Source organism: Copadichromis virginalis, linkage group LG14 (genome assembly GCF_057382275.1).
Source record: "Copadichromis virginalis isolate Kocher_CV1m ecotype Utaka linkage group LG14, C_Virginalis_male_GT1.1, whole genome shotgun sequence".
Taxonomy (NCBI): Eukaryota; Metazoa; Chordata; class Actinopteri; order Cichliformes; family Cichlidae; genus Copadichromis; species Copadichromis virginalis.
The window spans coordinates 13,882,589-13,897,524 of NC_140631.1; the positions used below are offsets into that span (position 1 = coordinate 13,882,589).

At 40.8% G+C, this 14,936-nt stretch overlaps 1 pseudogene; it reads left to right on the forward strand.

Annotated features, from left to right (window-relative positions):
• Nucleotides 1-14,572, forward strand: part of LOC146693610 (polypeptide N-acetylgalactosaminyltransferase 17-like) — a 33,017-nt pseudogene extending 18,445 nt beyond the window's left edge.
• Nucleotides 14,573-14,936: the final 364 nt, after the last annotated feature.

Sequence of the window (14,936 nt, forward strand, 5' to 3'; positions counted from 1 at the left end):
ACAAGAAAAAAAGCTCCTGATGGGAAACCAGACTTCATTAAAGCAATAAAAAAATTACAGCCTAAATTAGAGAGTGGTGAAAATAGGATTTTAATTATCTGATTATCACCCATATATTTGTGTTAAATTGGATTTCCTTCCATTCTTTAATTAAAAATAAGAATAAATTGCATGAGTATGCACAAAAATGTTTAGATTTACCCTCCACATAATAGGCTGAAATATAAAGTGTGAAACTTTGCATAGTGGAGATTTGGGTTGTAGAAAAGTACTCCAAAATAAACATCAGATAAAGCCACAAAAAAACACATTCTGGTGTTTGCAAACGCTCAGTGTCACATGATAGTGTGTTTTCCTGGCTGCAGGACGCCTGCCATGATTGGATGCTCCTTTGTGGCCAATCGGGACTACTTTGGAGAACTCGGTCTACTCGACTCAGGCATGGACGTCTACGGAGGGGAGAACATCGAACTAGGCATCAGGGTTTGTGTGTCACCCAGTTTCCTCTTGTTCCTGCTCCCTCTTTACCCCTGTAGGTTTTAAGTGGAGCAGTGGCCACCGTAGCGTGGCACCACTGATGAGGCCCCATTAAGAGTCCTGGAGGACCAGTCCTGTGTGAGCAGCTCACAGCAGGGCAATGGAGATAAATAGGTCACGTAGAGCAGAGCAGGAAGGTTGGAGTTTGTTTCTGTACATTTTGAGAGATTGGAGAGTCTTTTGTTTTTCTGCAAGGTTATTAGATTTTTCCTGAAAAAATAACGTCAAACATTTTCACAACCCGAGTGTGTTGGCTTTTATCCAGCAAGCTAAACAATCAAATATTTTTAGAAAGACAAAAACGGTTGCCTTGTCTTTGAGTTGACTTGGTCATAACTTGAATCTGAAATGGAAAGTTCTTATATCTTGTCATCAAAAATATCAAGATTCCCCCCAAAATTAAGTCTAGATAAGTAAACGTGTACAGATGCAATAAAACAGCTAAAATTCAGCTTCAACGCACCTATAAATATATTACAACTGCTGGAGATGAAGTATTAGCAAAGACATGAATCTAGCCCACAATGTCACATCTCAAGAACCACATTTCTTTCTGTTCCTCTTTTACTACAAAGCAGTGGGACACATATCCAGAGTTGCCCTGCGACAACAACATTTCTACATTTCACTACAACCCTTACAAGAGGATTGTTTGGATGTGTCCAGGGAGAAGGCCCTCATTCAGAGAAACTCTTTCATAACAAGCACTTGAATCAATGACTGTTTGGGTTTTAACAGGATTCTTGGGATAATGAATGTTAAGCGGTAGATATCAGCACCTCTATGGGGCAATTTTGCATGGTTGTTGTCCAACATCTTTTACATGAAATCATAGTACTGCTTATTTATCTTAGAGTGTGGCAGAGAGCAGTAAAATGTTTTTTTTTGGCATACCCTCTGTTGGTTAGCACCCGTGTCCTTGGGTAACAGAAACACATAGGTTATCTTTAAAACCTATGTGCCCATTTTCTGTTTGTAGTGCTCCTTATCTGTGGATGGAACATGTTTCATATTGTTCCCAGTGTGAAGAAAGACTGACGGACCTACTTTTTATCCAGTAGGAATGTTTGTCAGGAGTGAAATAGGTTGCATCTGTGCAATTGTTTGGCGACCTGTCAGTTTGAAGTTTCTGTTACGCTCACATCACTTTGACGTGGGTTCAGATAGCTTGGATATCCATGTCTTCATTATGTTCACAGCAGAAGGCTCGTGGGTTGGACACACTCAGCAGATACTTTATTAGATACACCTTGTCAGTATTAGGTTGGACACTCTTTTGCCTTCAGAGCTGTTTTAATTCTTCATGGCATAGATTCAACAAAGTACTGGAAACATTCCTCAAAGATTGATCGTGGCATGATGGCCTCATGCAGTTGATGCAGATTTGTCAGCTGTGCATTCACGATGGGAATCTCCCATTGCGTCATATACCAAAGGTGATCTATCTGATTGAGATCCCCTGACTGTGGAGACTTTCCTGTTAGCTCACAAGAGTAGCACCTGATATGGTCCTCTGCTGCTCTAGCCCAAATTCTTCAAGGTTCACGGTTCAAAGTAATGCAAAAGTGGTTTTTAAGAAGAAGTTATCTGTTTTACTGTTGCCTTCTTGTCAGCTCAAAGCAGTCTCTGGTCGGGTCTGGTATCAACAAGATATTTTCACCCAGAGAACTGTCTCTCATGCCCTGTCTCCGCAGTCTGATGTGTGATGTGTGCAGGGTCCGGGCTGTGAGGACTATGGCAGTGATGACTTTTCCCAGGAGAAGCTGGGACCCTGTTTACTAGAAGGTTTTAAAATTTCTGTACTTTTAGGTGACAGGAGACATGTGGCCTGGTCAAAACACAGAGAGCTGCACTCTAAAAGATCTTTAAACATAGTAAACATACCTTGTGTGCCACAGACTGCTCCCAAACACGAGGGGACAAGTAATACCTCTAAAACACTTAAGTTGGCTTTATTAAACATTAGATCTCTAGCTGGGAAAACATTTTTAATTAATGATTTAATCACTGAGCACAGCCTTGATTTTATGTTTTTAACTGAAACTTGGTTGGACCAAAGTAACAGTGGAGCTGTTCTCATCGAGACGACCCCTCCTAACTACAGTTTTATCAGTGAGGTCAGGGCGAGCAGGAGAGGAGGAGGGGTCGCTGTCTTATTTAATGAATCATTTCAATGTAAGCAGCTATCTCCTGGAAGTTTTCAGTCTTTTGAATATGTGGCTTTACAGCTGAAGGCCCCATCCAAAGTTGTGTTTCTTAATGTTTACAGGCCTCCCAAATACTGCACAGACTTTTTTAATGACCTCAGTGAACTGCTGTCTGTGATCTGTGTTGATTTTGACTGTGTAATTATTGTTGGGGATTTTAACATTCATGTGGACAACCCTCAGGACAAAGGGACTAAAGACCTGAGTAACACTCTGGGCAACTTTGGGCTGACTCAGCATGTAACAGAGGCCACACATAATAGAGGACACACTCTCGACCTACTGATCTCCAAAGGCCTGAGCATTTCAAAGGTTACTGTGTCTGATGTGGGCCTGTCTGATCATTACTGTGTTTTCTTTGAAAGTAAAATCTCAGCCCACACAAATATATCAACAACAGTGATCACAAAAAGGTGTATAACTGAACACAGTAGTGCAATTTTTAACCAGGTCTTCCCATTAACACCTGACCTGTCCAGAGGGTCAGTCAATGAGCTCGTCAATAGCTTCAATGCTAACATGTTAAATGTAATGGACACTATTGCTCCCATTAAGGCGAAGGTTATCTCTGGAAGGAAAAAGTCTCCATGGAGAAACTCCACACTGGTGAAAAATGAAAAAAGAGAGTGTAGGAAAGCTGAGCGCAGATGGAGAAAAACAAACCTCCAGGTTCATTATGACATTTATAAAGAGAAACTTCACAATTATAATTTACAACTGAGGAGTGCAAGGAGGTCCTACTTCTCTGACATCATCACTAAAAACAGCCATAATGCTCGGGTCTTATTTTCTACAGTTGACAGGCTAACAAACCCCCCTGTGTCAGTGGCAGCTGAACTTCATTCAACCATGGCCTGCAATGACTTTGCCAAATTCTTCACTGAAAAAATCCAAAAAATTAGACAAGCAATTGGTACATCAACAGCAGATCCAGGATATGTACTGTGTCCAGCAAAAAACTGTTTAAACACCATGAAACAGTTTCAACCTATTAACAGCAAAGACCTGGAGGACATCTTAGGTCAACTGAACTCCTCCTCCTGCTGTTTAGATGTCCTGCCAACAAGTTTTTTCAAAAAGGTCTCAAAGACTTTAGAGTCAGACCTGTTACAGATCGTCAACTTTTCTTTATTATCAGGTGTGTTTCCAGAATCACTAAAAACTGCTGTAATCAAACCTATACTGAAAAAGGACAATCTTGACAAGACACAAATGAACAACTACAGGCCGATCTCAAATCTCCCGTTTTTAAGTAAGATCATTGAAAAAGCAGTTTCTCAACAGCTCAGTTACTTCTTAAAACAGAATAACCGCTACGATGCCTTCCAGTCAGGTTTTAGACAGAATCACAGCACTGAAACCGCTCTGACCAAAGTGTTTAATGACATATGTCTGAATACAGACAGTGGAAAAATGTCAGTCCTAGTTTTACTGGATCTCAGTGCAGCATTTGATACAGTTGACCACAACATATTACTCAAACGACTGGAGAACTGGACAGGTCTTTCAGGAACTGTACTAAACTGGTTCAAAACATACTTAGAAAACAGGAAATACTTTGTATCAATAGGTAACTTCACATCTGAGCAGACAAGTATCACATGTGGAGTTCCCCAAGGTTCCATCTTGGGACCCCTTCTGTTTAACATCTACATGCTCCCACTGGCACAGATTATAAACAACAACAAAATAAACTATCACAGCTATGCAGATGACACACAAATATATATCACAATGTCACCAGGAGACCGAGGCCCTGTACAGGCTCTTGGTAAATGCATTGAGGAAATTAATGACTGGTTGTGCCACAATTTTCTCCAACTAAACAAAAACAAAACTGAGGTAATAGTCTTTGGCGCCAAAGAAAAACGATTACAGGTCACCAGAGAACTTCAATCTATACATCTAAAAACCACAAACCAGGCGAGAAATTTGGGTGTAGTGATGGATGCAGACCTAAACTTAGAAAAACACATTAAGACAATAACAAAGTCAGCTTACTATCACCTCAAGAATATATCAAGGATAAAAGATCTGATGTCTCAACAAGACCTGGAAAAACTAGTCCATGCATTCATCTTTAGTAGGCTTGATTACTGTAACAGCATCTTTACAGGTCTACCTAAAAAATCAGTCAGACAACTACAGCTCATTCAGAACTCTGCTGCTCGAGTCCTCACTAAGACCAAAAAAGTGGACCACATCAGTCCAGCTCTGAGGTCTTTACACTGGCTGCCTGTCCGTCAGAGGATAGACTTTAAAGTTCTGATGCTGGCCTATAAAGCTCTGAATGGTTTAGGACCAAAATACATCAGTGACCTCCTGACCCAGTATGAACCTTCCAGATCCCTCAGGTCATCTGGATCCGGTCTTTTATCAGTTCCCAGAGTCAGAACCAGACACGGAGAAGCTGCATTCAGCTTTTATGCTCCTTATATCTGGAACAAACTCCCAGAAAGCCTCAGATCAGCTGAAACACTCAGTTTATTTAAATCCAGGTTGAAGACTCACCTGTTCTCAGCTGCATTTGAATAAAGCACCAAATCCACACTTTAAGCTTAAATTTCAAAACTTACATTTAACTACTGATTTTATCTACTGTTCTGATTTTATCTGTTTTGATTTTATATACTGTTGTTTGTTTGTTTGTTTGTTAATTAGTTAGTTAGTTAGTTTGCTTGTTTTAATCAATTTTAAATCATGCTTTTTATTTGTTCTTGTTTCTAATGTCTCTGTAAAGCACTTTGAATCACCTTGTTGTTGAATTGTGCTATACAAATAAACTTGCCTTGCCTTGCCTTGCCTCATTGGATATTTCCTCTTTTTTGGACCATCCCTTGGGATAACCCTAGAGATGGTAATACAGAAATATCCTAGTAGATCAGGAGTTTCCAAAATACTCAGACCAGTCCTTCTGTCAACAACAACCATGCCTAACGTGTCTTAAATCTTCTTTCTTTTCCATTTTGATGCTCAGTTCTTCTGTGAGTACTCTGCCGAGATCCACTTTCTGGGTAAATTATTCATTATGAGAGCAGTTAATCTCCTTTTGAAGCTTGTGGATGTGCACAACAATTCTACCTAACAGTGAGAGGTCAATTCAGGGTCCAGTGGTTTGATCTCACTCACAGTCCTGCATGAATGAATTCACAGCACCATGTCCTGTTCTCATCTGTTCTTCAAGGGGTTTTCCTCTGAAGCCTCTGTGTTTGTTTAAGGGCTGTGTTTTTCTGTGGCTGGGATAGTTCCTAATTGGTCAGTTGCTGGCTTTGCACATTTGTTCTCCAAACCTGCAGAGGATACCTCAGTCTTGACCTGCTGATTTTGATGGCTATCATTGTGAATGAAGTAAGGATTACAGCTAGGTCATTGGATTCCACCACTGATCAACTTAGAGATTGTAGCTACATGATGCCCTTATTTGGGCATGTCCATTTTTCCTGAGGTTGTGTAGAAGCTTTTGGAAAAAGGGATGAGTACCACTGGCTGTTTCCAGAGAGGATCCTGGGAGGAAGTTATCTTGTTCAGCTTCCTATTTCTTCAATAGCAAGTCTGCTAGGTCAAAAAGCTCTTTTTTAAAGTTTTGCATTAAGAGCTGTTTCAGTAGCTCTAGATGCACCATAACATTGTTCTAGCCATTCTGATATCATTTTCAGCTCAGCTGCTGGGTGGTTTGTATGAGGAGATAATTGATTCAACCTTCATGCTCTGAGGTTTCTTTTCTAAACCACTTCACAAGCAGGTGAAGCTCTTCTGCTGCAGTTAATTCTTAAACCTTTAGCACCAAAAATGAATGATGTCCAGTAGTTCTCCACTTTATCATTATACTTTCTTTGACCTCTGTTAATGAGAAGCAACAAAAGGAACGAATCTTGGTCAGGAAGAAGAAATACTCTTGTACACATTTAAGGCTATTCATCATCTCTCTCCTCCATATCTCTCTGATCTGGTTCAGATCACTGCCCCATCTCGATGTCTTAGATCTTCTTCTTCCCTTTCTCTCTCCGTCCCTTCCCCCCGTCTTGCCACCATGGGGAGCAGGGCTTTCAGCTGCTCTGCTCCACGACTCTGGAATTCCCTACCTCCTGATTTAAGAAATATCTCTTCCATCTCTCTCTTTAAGTCCCAACTCAAAACTCACTTGTTGTCTTATGCTTTTATGATTGTGTAAACTGCTTGCTTTTATGCTTCTTTTTTTATTCTGTTGTTGTGTAGCTCTTGGGGCTATGCTAGCATTCATGTCTTATTGTTCTGGCCCGCTGTCCTACATCAAAGCTGGGAAATAGCATGGTGAACTGTAGAAGATGTTTTGGCCACATCTTCAAGCATGACTTGTGCTTCTGACCGTCTCTTCTTGTTGATCTTTAATGACATGCCTGGAATCATCATGGTGTATTCGCTGACTGGGAGAGTGCTCTGGATGATACGTTGTCACAGCAAACAATATAAGTAAAAAAACATGCATTTATGTATGTATACTCACAGTTGGAGCTTAAAAGTTAACCCAGTGCTGAAGTGCCGAAAACCTCAGCTCCTCTTGATGCCCCTTAAGGTTGGCTAGAAAAAAATGAATAAAAGCAACAATTAGATATTTTTTATATAACAGAAAACAAGAAGAAAAACCGAGAAGGACTTCTAAATGTACAGATTTAGCTTTCATTAGTTCCAGCACAAAGAAAACACGTCCTTCCAGGTGCTCTATGCTCCAGCTGTTAGCTGTAATTGACTTTATAAATCAGGACATCGCGGCGACTGTGCATCTGCCTATTTATATTTCCTGCTGCCCAGCAGCCAGCAGTATATTATTGTGAGCTTTAATTCATACTCCTACTACCCACAGGTGTGGCTGTGTGGAGGCAGTATGGAGGTGCTGCCTTGCTCCAGAGTGGCTCATATTGCACGAATGAAGAAACCTTACCACAGTAACATAGCTTTCCACACACGCCTTAATGCCCTGCGTGTGGCAGAGGTCTGGATGGATGAGTACAAGTCCAATGTCTACCTGGCCTGGAACATCCCCATGGAGGTGAGAACGGCATTTTTCTGCACCAAGACCTCTCTTAGAGAGGATGCTGTCAGTCATGCTTGTCTGTTTGTGACTATCAGATGTCCATGTTCAGAGCCAAACAGTTTTTCTTTTGGTTCCACAATTTATGTAGAGACTTTAGGCATAATAACTTCCTTTGCTCTTGCAGAACCACGGTATTGATTACGGAGACATATCACAGAGGGTTGCACTGAGGAAGAGTCTGCAATGTAAGAGCTTTCACTGGTACCTAGACAACGTTTACCCAGAGATGAGGAGGTACAACGATACGCTGTTCTACGGTGAGGTGAGCCATGAAGGACAAAGACACAGGAAAAAGTAAGTTTGTAGATGTAAGATCTGATGTACAAATTAAACCACTGAAATTAAATAAATGATACTTACACAAAGTCCTAAGAAACTTGTATCTCCTCCACAGACCAAAATATAACAAGAAAGCAGGGACTCAGACAGCATGTACATCCACATCTTCTCAGCTGTTAATAGAAAATAAATGAGATTTAGAACTTTGTCTGATCCACACTGACACATCCTTGTTTTTAGCCTTTATACATTTTTAATCGGTAATTATTTTGGGGAATATTCATATTTTATGAATTAAGTCTGACTCTTTTTTTTTGTGTATTTAAGGTCCGCAATTCTAAAGCAAGCCACCTGTGTATGGATCAGGGTGTGAAGGAGAACCACACAGCCACCCTGCACCCATGCCATGGGTGGGGTCCTCAGGTACAACACTCTTCCTCACCACCATACTAAAGAGTATACTCCATCTTTTTCCAGTTGCTTTGCTTTCTCATGAAAACATACAGTGAGCTTCTCCGGTGATGTGATTTGCAGCTGTGTCTCAATCACAGGCTCAGCTGAAATCCTCCAAGGAGCGAGTTCTGCTGTCAGAATAAAATTGTGTCTTGCACTTTTTGTGTTGAAGCCCTGAGTCAGCCAGTGTCAGCTCTTCATCCCTTCAGCCCTAAGGGCCTCTCTTTTTAGCTCACAGTGGTAAACAGGTGCTTTAGGCAGAAAGTCAAGGCTTCAGTGGTAAAATGCTAAAGGAGCTAAAATTTCAATTCAATTCTGGAAAAATGAGTGCCGCTGATAGGTTTGTAGCTTGAACCCATCCGCTGGAACGTTAAAGGCAATATAATTACACTGCAAAGCAAGACACGAAGTAGGCAAGCTTCATGTTACTCGTGCACGGGAGAGAACCGGACAATCGCCGTTCCTTCGCTTGGCCCCAGTTGCTCTCGTCCGTCCTCCCGTACCACTGTCCTTTTATTGAGGTTACATGAATATGCATAAGTTCGTTAACATATGACGTCTACATACACACAAAGAGTAATAAATTCAAATTCAAATTTTATTTGTCACATACACAGTCATACACAGTACGATATGTAGTGAAATGCTTGGACAACTGCTCGTGACCTAAAGAAAACAAAAAAGGAAAGGCTATGAATAAGGTAGGAAATAAATATGAAAAATTAAAAAGGGGTAAATTTAACTAGGAAGGAATAAAATATAAATTAAGGTTAAAAATGAAATAACTGTACAACACAAATTAGAATGAAGGGTAAATTTAACTGGGAAGAATAAGATAAAATATATAAATTAAAGTTGAAAATAAAATAACTGTACAACAAAATACACCAATACACAGTATAGAACTATATAAGAATGTATGAAGAAATCTAAATATAAATAAATATATACACAATAACAGCAGCTGTACAAGTATTAACCGGAAATGAAGAATATAGTGACCAGTGTTGTGCAAAAACAAAGTCCAGAAAGTCCAGTGTGTGTGTAAGAACTGTATGTGTGGGTCAGTACTGTGTGGTGGTGTGATTGAGAGACCGTATCGCCTGCGGGAAGAAGCTCCTCCTCAGTCTCTCTGTGTTGGTCTTCAGGGAGCGGAATCGCTTTCCTGACCTCAACAGAGAGAACAGTCTGTTGTTGGGATGGCTGAGGTCCTTCACGATCTTCCTGGCCTTGGTCCAGCACCGCCTGCTGTAGATTGAGTGCAGGTCAGGGAGCTCGGAGCGGATGGTGCGCTCAGCTGACCGCACAACCCTCTGTAGAGCTCGTCTGTCCTGCATGGTGCTGTTCCCGAACCAGGTTAAGATGTTTCCCGCCAGGATGCTCTCTATGGTGCACGAGTAAAAGTTCCTGAGCACTTTGGAGGGCAGTTGGAAGTCTCTCAAGCGTCTGAGGTGGTAGAGACGCTGACGGGCCTTTTTCACCACGGTGTTGATGTGACAGGACCATGACAGGTCCTGCGTGATGTGAACTCCGAGGTATTTGAAGCTGTCCACTCTCTCCACTGGGCACTCGTTGATGACGGGGGTCTGGTAGTTCCTCTCCTGCTTAGTGCTGAAGTCCACTATCAGCTCCTTTGTCTTACTGACGTTTAGAAGGAGGTTGTTCCTCTGGCACCAGTTCTCCAGATTCCTAATCTCCTTCAGGTAGGCCGTCTCGTTGTTATCAGAGATCAGGCCCACCACGACGGTGTCGTCAGCAAACTTGATGATGGTGGTGGAGCTGGTAGTGGCCACACAGTCATATGTGTACAAAGAGTACAGCAGGGGGCTCAGAACACACCCCTGGGGGGCTCCAGTGCTGAGAGTGGTGGAGGCTGAGACATGTCCGCCCATCCTTACTGCGTGCGTGTGTGTGTGTGTGTGTGTGTGTGTGTGTGTGTGTGTGTGTGTGTGTGTGTGTGTGTGTGTGTGTGTGTGTGTGTGGACTGCTGATCAAAGGGTCAAACATCCTTGGTCAGGAAGAGGGTAGCCTCCCCCTCACCCTAGATGGTTCATCCTAGATAACACGGTGAGGAAGTCCTGCAGTTCATCTAAACAAAGACTAGACTAGAACAGACGCAACTACGTTAATCCTACCATAAAACAATAAAACACGGTATGACCTCTCATGCTCCCAAAGTGCTGTCTAATACACACACAGTTTGCAGACTATCAAGGATCAAAACCTCTACCAATCTACAATTAATTACAAAACTCTAAGCATATATAAGTAAATATTTCTAAGCATAAATGACAATCAACAATACAAATCTAACAGCCGCATCACACTTTCTTCACAAGACATGCTTCAGTTGCATTTTTTAAAGTTATCCTTTTGATGGAACAAAAAGTCTTCAGTTTTTATTAGACCACCAGTTTTTCACACTTGCACTTCCACGGAGATAAAAGCGACCCCATGGTGTCTTAGCGTGGGTTCTCTCCAGGTAGTCCGGCTTCCTCCCACAGTCCGATGACATGCACGTTAGGTTAAATGGTGACTGGCTGTAGGTGTGTATGCAAAACAGATAAAGCACATAAGTGCATAAAATAAAGTGCGATATGAATATCTGTGAAAAGATGAATGTAACTTGTAGTGGTCAAAGATACTAGAAAAACATTTTAATAAATACTCTGTTCTTAAGAAGAAGCAGTGACATCTAGGGACCACAAGTGGGATTTTTTAAGATTTTGAGTCCAAACGCTGTTAAATCACCTAACTTTTGTATGATGTACTGCAAACAGGATGCAGTTACTCTGCAAAAAGACCCAAACTGGGCTGACTGGGTGGTTGATGGAAAGCTTTATCTTTATATCTTTTGCAAGGCATTGCAACCACTATTCATGCTTTGTTAGGAACAGAATGCGATATAAACAATTTCCCAATCAGTCTTTATCGTCAGCACACTCAAAGCCTCAGAGCTAGATGCAACCAAAGGAACTGTTTTATCTGCACTGCTAAAGTGGAAATTACTATTAATCTGAACGAAAAAGCTGAAGTGAAAGACACAAAGGTTAGAAAACAGAGCGGGAAGAATCTGACTCACTTCTGCTTTTTCTTTCTGTCAAGTTGAGAAAACTGCAGAATTTGGTGTATATAAAATGTTAGGGCTATATGTGGGTTAGAACTCTGCTGAAACAACACTGTGATTAGCAGTGATGTACAGGAAAATCTTTGTGTTTAGCACTCAGTGAAGAACAAAGACATGTTTTGCCTCTCAGCAGTATTGGGAACAACACCATCCTCTTGTTCAAAGCAGCAAAAAAAAAAACCCAACAGCTTGCATAATCAAGGAAAATTCCTGCCAGGTTACCTTCAACTTGTACATCATCACATACTTATTTCATCGTTAGCTAATAAAGAGAAGAGTATTCACTCAGCCAGTTCAGTAACTTTCCGTTTACTGTATGTGTGACGTATCTGTTTTCCTCTTAGTTAGGACGCTACACTAAAGAAGGTCAGCTGTTTCTGGGACCCCTAGGCAGCACTGGTGAGGACACTCGTTGTGTGGTGTACGATCAGATGAGCAACTTTCCTCAGCTCCTCAATTGTGAAAAGGTGACCAACGTGAAACAGAAGACATGGCATTTCTCTCAGGTCAGAAGTGTAAAGAAATCTCTTTTTCAATGATATAACTGAGTGTTTATAAGAGAAACTAAAATTTACTGGCATAGAGTTGAGAGGAAAAGTATCTATATGTCAGATTTTAAAAGGGACCTATTGAGCTCATGTCTGGGTCCATTCTTTTTTCTCTTGGACTCTAATATGAGAGTAGCTTTGCATGAATCTTCATTTCTCTCATACTCAGCATTGCTGCAGCCCCGTAGTTCATGCTTTATCTGACAGAACCGCCTTTATATTCCGAATACCTCCGTTGAAGCCACCTTTCTTTGTGTTAAAACCCTCACAAACAGAAGGTTTTAACACCAGTAGGACAGATCTGTCTGTTTGTGATGACTATATTAGGATATCATCTCTGCTATTACTGAAATCAAAGCAGTCTGGTTAACGGGGATTATTTGCACATAAATTGAGACTTTGGCTATGATTAATATGAACAATAACTGTTGTAAAATTATATTTATGCTAGAAAATAAGGGGTCCTCTTAAGACAACTAAACCCAGACTGCTTAAAGGGTAACAAGCGACTCAATATACCTTTTACTTTGGCATTGATTCTCTTTTTCTTTTAATGTGAAAAACCTTTTGTAAGTCAATTTTCTGTTGGTCTTTTAGTTCTGTTTGGGTAACCTTTAAAAACTAAAGAGTTACAGCCTGTAGCACGGGAAGAGGAGAGCTTGAACAGTGATGCTGCAGACCTTCTGCCACATCGATTCTTTGTCACACAGCAGGACAAGCAGTGAAGAGTCCTGCAGACGTAGAAGTCTTAGGGAAATAGGGAGACCTTACTTATTTTATATAGATGTAAGGTAAAAAGTTAGTGCCATTTGTTTAAGAAAGAGGTTGCAACAGTTCACATAAGGCCCGGTCTGGTTACATACTGTTCTGTCACCATCACGCATTGTTCACAGACCATCTGTGAAATCTGTTAAAACCAAAGTATTGTATCTCCTTCTGCCTTGCAGAACGAATCGATCATAAATCGGGCTACTGGACGCTGTCTGGAGGTGGTGCCGGCTAATGTTTACTCCGGCCACCTGCTGGTCCTGCAGCCCTGCTCGGGGCAGAGGTGGACCATCAAGAACACTATGAAGCAGTGATCGCCTGGCCAGTTTCATTGGGACCAATTACAAAGGCTATTTCCAAGAGCTGTCACCTGACGTTACCTTGGCCAGTGGACAATCAATGATGCGGGGGCTCCTTAGCTTTTGAAATAAGACTCAAAAATAGATGGCTTTAAGGAGACGAGTGATGAGGTGGTTTGGAAACAATTGATGTTTTTTTGTTTTTGTTAGTTTTTTTTTAAAAACATGGACATTCAACGTGGTGAAAGTTTAGCATGAGGACCATTTCTCTATATGAATTTTACAAACTTTCAATGTGATGTTGCCATAATTCCTGTGTGCCACTTCTTTACAGTGTTTAAGTTTTAGTAGACATTTAATCGACCAAAAGCGTGTTCTTTCTTATGTGAAGGGGAAAAAAAGTTTCCATCTTCCATCAGTCTTTCTGCAATATTTCATTCATTTTGTGCCACGGACCGGCCCTAAATAACTAAAATGTGTTCATAACACACGGGAAAAGACACAGGGGAACTGAGGTAACGATAAAAACAATAAATATGAACGATAAAACGAAGAAAAAAACCCCCGGTAAACCATAAATTGCACACCTGAACCTCAACACTCGCGGCCCGGTACCAAACGACTCACGGACCGGTACCAGTGCATGGCTCGGGGGTTGGGGACCGCTGGTCTATGGTACTTAGAAATTAAGGAATGGCTACTCGTGACAGGAGAAAATTTTACACAGTTTAGCAAAAATGCCTGAAAAGTGATTCTTATGTTTTTCAGAAAATTCAAATCCTTGTAAATATTTATAATTTGAAGAAAAATATGCTAAAAATATTACTTGGTGTACTTTTTTTTTCAAATCACCCCAACAAGGACTCTGGGCTAAATCTCACTTCTATGTTTTATGGATTCTGACTTTTATTGCTATTTTTCCACCAAGCATTCTGTAGCATCAGATGCAATATATCTCGTAGCATGAAGTACTGTAAGCAGTTGGGTACAAAGTTTCTTTGCGCTAAGTTAATTTATTTGGTTAACTGCTGTGTGCCATAACTACTGAAAACCTAGTCAAACATAGGAAGCACTTTTTTGGACAAAGGGTTGGAACATGAACGAGAGAGGAGGATTGAATCAGGAATGCACAAAAGTACCAATAGTGGAAATGCAGGAGGCCTTAAAGGCTGAAATTATTAACGTACTGAGATGTATATGATGTCATATATTAAATTGCATAAGTGTGATCAGCTGGATTTTTGCTCCCAAGATTGTCTTCCAATAAACAACTGGTTTCCTGGGTTGTGCTTTGTTACTGTGTTTTAGGATACATCTGCAGTCTTTAAATTTGTCATACTTTAATTAGTATGCTTATTTTTTTCAGTTTAATTTTATTTTCAAGCTTGTTTGTAATTTTTTGCTGCTAAACTCATGCTTTATTTTGCTTTTCTGGACTATAAATAAGGTAGAGACAGCAAAGATGAGCTACCATGCTGGCCTGCTCTCCTTTTAACTGCTCCATCCATTTTCATGGTTGTGGTCAAAATATTTTCGGCATGCTGTGAGATTAGTCCTCAAAATCATCCCCCAAAATAGACTACTTCAAAAGAGATTTCACCCTCAGCTTCCAGCTGCATGGCATCTGCTGTAACTTACACCAACTCG